At 39.5% G+C, this 4,064-nt stretch overlaps 1 protein-coding gene across 1 annotated transcript in view; it reads right to left on the bottom strand.

The window, feature by feature from the left end:
• The window catches only part of MTFR1 (mitochondrial fission regulator 1), an 80,717-nt gene that overhangs the window by 15,435 nt on the left and 61,218 nt on the right, over nt 1-4,064 (bottom strand). The gene's annotated exons all lie outside the window — the stretch shown is intronic.

The raw sequence follows: 4,064 nt of genomic DNA, 5'->3' as shown, positions 1-4,064 counted from the left end.
AAAAAAAAAAAAAAAAAAAAAGTTGGTTCTTCATAAAAGTGATATTTAATGGAAATTACATTTCTCTCTTGAATGCACTATTTTATTATCTGTTAATGTCTAGTGCCATATAATTAAGATTAAAATGGGAACAAGTAACAATTGCTGTTTGATGTGCTGAGTAGGAAACCACCTTGCTCTGGTCCAGGGAGGTGCCTGGTCAGCTCCTGCCCCTGTGGAGCTATGGCAAGCCAGCCTGTTTGCTTTAAGCCATTTTTTTTGGAGTCTTATTACTCTTTGGTTGTCGCCTCTATGATGGTGAGGGACTTCCCTAATACTTCTTTTAAAAAAGCTCATTCCATTTTACACTTAATAATGAAATTTTTAAAATTAAGCTGAATAAATTCAAAGACTTCAGTTTCACTTTACTCGCTAGCCTTATAGATTTTCATGAATGTGTTCACCTTCCTCATTAGACTGCTACATTCTGGCATAAGAAAAAAGGCTACTTGCAATACGTTTAGGCCCTATGAGCCTATAAATTAGGAAAACAGCTTGATATGTGATACTCTACATTAGAATTAGATACAATAAAAATATATTAATACAGAATGAACAAATTAAACTTTTGATATATCGATATTCTTTAAATGTTCTTGTACTCTAAAAGCAATCAAATCCTTGATGACAATGTTTATAATGTCTACTAGAAGCCTCAGAGATTAGTCTTTAATTTTATCATACAGTACCAATATTATACTACATATTTATATATAATATCTAATATGTCCAAAAACCACATTCTCCTAAGAATACTACTATGAAACAGAACAAATCAATCATCCTAAACAAGATCAATTATATTGATTCTTTCAAAGAATGTTGATGCTTCTTAAGAAAATGAAGATCTTTTCAATTCTGAATTCTGTTAAATTCACCAGGAAATGAAAATGTGTATAGAAAAGAGAAAAAACAATAAGGCCTTATATTGCACCAAGGGGTTTGTCATGTTACCTTTTAAAATTCTCTTCTCGAGGCAGGTATTAATACTTCTAATTTGTAGATAAAAAAGCTGAAATTTAGTGCACTGGAAAAAATCATTTGTATAATAAACAGTTATGAAGGACCGATATGTGTGCTATTTTCCCAGAAGCATAATAGTATGACATAATAAATAATTATTACAGAAATGTCAATGACATAAATTCCTGGGAAGAAATTCTAAGAGACAATGACCTTGAAGAGCTTTGGCTTTCATATGACTATAAACACAAAAGGCACAGAAACACTCAAACTCCAACATATTCAACTGTCTTGAAAGAACTTGTTTCTACATAGACTCACACAGGAAGTTACATGGAAAGTTATTTCACGACGTAGAATGCAGGCTGTAAAACCAGCCCATGTGGCCATCATTTCACTGAATGATTCTAGTTTGTACGCTTCTCCAAGTTAGTTATGAAAAATTCCCCTAGAAATGCCAATTATATCAATGTGACAGATAAAAAAACATTCAAACTACACGTTGAGAGATTATTGATACCCAATAATTGTTAAGACAAAGGAAAATTTCATCAATTCTCATCGTTCTATTTTGCCCTACTATTCAAAATACATGTTAAATTTGTTACCCTGTCGATCTGTATAGTACACTACTGTTTAATCTTCATCTGGCATGTGAAACTGCTAATAGAGCTTCTTCAAGGCTTCCTTTTCATGGAAAGACGTTAAGATTCAGATGTGACGCCTGTTTATTAAAATATCAGCCACAGGAAAAGAATACCCTTTGCGGGTATTTAGATTTATGTACTATGCATCCATGACTTGTCACAATCTAAGCAAAGAACAATACAACATTGTAAGCATACTGCAAAAGTCTGAACCCGCTACTCTCGGCATATGGGGCTAGTGCCCTACTCCTTGAGCCACAGGCGCCACCCAAATTCAGATTATTTTTTACTGAGAGTACTTCTGGGTACCTTTCCAAAGGCCCTTTAGCCAATTACTTTTAACATCACACACAAAATCCATTAACCACACCCATTATGCCAATTTACCCTATAATCACAATGCTCTAATAGCTAACCCATTAGGTCATATCTCACTCTAGTGACTAAGTGTTAAAAGCCTTTTAGAGAACTATCTTTCTGGCAAGATGATATAGACATACTTTCTCTTATTCTTCTTGCTAACTACAACTACAATCCTTGGAGTTTATACAGGGTGCACATAAAGTATGTCTGCAATGTAAAATAGTTTAAACATAGTAAACTGCAGACAAACTTTATGTCCACCCTGTATATAAAACAAATGCAGGAATACCCCCCCCAAAGGTGACAAAAAGAAGGCAGACTGTTCAGGGACCTCAGAACCCCCTCCCAGAAAAAAATCACAGCAGAGGTTGTTGAGTTTTCTTTTTGCCTCATGCCTCACACCACACATATCCTGAACTAGGTGCTGGAGAAGCTAGCAACCCAGGAACAGATAGGGAAAAAAAGCTCCAACAAAAGCCTGCTCTCTCAGCCACAGGACCAAAAAAGGAACAGACAGAATATTGTTAGAAAACAATTGCCTTGCTCCAGCAAAACATCACAGGAAAAAACTGCAGCCCTACCTCCAACTGAGTTCTTTCTCTCTCCCTTCCTATCCCTCCACTTGCCTTTCTCCTTCCTTTCCTTTCCCTTCCCCTCCCTCCCTCTTCCTCTGTCACCCTAGGTAGAGTGCCATGGCATTATAAGCTTACAGCAACCTCAAACTCTTGGGCTCAAGCAATCCTTTTTTTTGCAGTTTTTGGTTGGAGCTGGGTTTAAACCTGCCACCTCCAGCATATGGGGCCAGCGCCCTAGTCCTTTGAGCCACAGGTGCCACCCTCAAGCAATCCTCTTGCCTCAGCTTCCTGGGGTAGCTGGGACTACAGTGCCTGCCACAATGCTTGGCTAATTTTTTTTTTTCTATTTTTTAGTAAAGATAGGGTCTCACTCTGGTTCAGGCTGGTCTCAATCTCCTGGGCTTCAGCAATCCACCTGCCTCAGCCTCCCAGAGTGCTAGGAGTACAGGCATGATCCACCATGCCAGCAAGTTCCACTTTTACAATGTACCTGAAATTCTACAAGACAATGTCAGAGAAAGCAGGCAGCAAGGACTTCCACTCCACATCATAACGGGGGAACTGTCACCCTCTGCTATTAGTAGAGGCAATGTGGGGAGCCTGGAATTACATCCATCCAACAGTAATGAGGCTCTCATCTCTCACCAATGGAGTGATGTCCCAGGAGGCCTCCTGGAGAGTCAGGACTTTCACCACTGCCCAGGAGTAATGAGATTACCCACCCTCCCCTGTGGTGTCAGTGAAGGCCAGGTGGAGAGTGGTAATGAGGCATTCCTAACCCTCCCAGCTCAGGAGCTAGTGAGGAGACCTAGGGAGGAACCAGAACTCCTACACCTCCCCACCCCACCCATCAGTAACAAGGAACAACCCACCACAGGAATGAACAGAGATCAGGCGGCAAGCCAGGACTTGTACTCCCACCTGGCAGTACAAAGGTGGCACCCATTCTTCCCCTGCCAGAGCAGTGTTTAAGAAAGCCAGCCAGGAAAAAAAGTTTAAATAATAAGATTAGGAGTCTCATGATACCCAAAATATCAGAGGTTTCAATTGAAAATCACTCATCAGACCAAGAACCAGGAAGAACACAAACTGAACAGATAGCAGTGGCGAGGTGACAGACATTGGAGTTACCTGACAGATGTTAGAGCAACTATGATAAAGAGACTTCAGTGGGCAATCAGCAGTGCTCTTGAAACAAATGAGACTGCGAGTTTCTGCTGAGACAGAGAAGACAGATATAAAGGGAACCAGATGAAAATTATAAAACTAAAAAATACAGCAAGTGAAATTAAAGACAGAATGGATGGGATTAAAGTGGAAGGCAGAAGGATCAGTAAACCTGGAGACAAAACCATAGAAATCAACTGTGGGGTAAACTCCCACAAAAATTAAGTGAAATGTGCTTGTTTAATTCCAGAAACTGAGCAAAAAGACTTGCGAATATTACGCACTTTTGTTGAGGCCCTATGCGACCTGG

Source organism: Otolemur garnettii, unplaced genomic scaffold (assembly GCF_000181295.1).
Source record: "Otolemur garnettii isolate 467f Iridium unplaced genomic scaffold, OtoGar3 scaffold00113, whole genome shotgun sequence".
NCBI lineage: Eukaryota > Metazoa > Chordata > Mammalia > Primates > Galagidae > Otolemur > Otolemur garnettii.
This window is presented reverse-complemented; position numbering and strand designations above follow the sequence as displayed.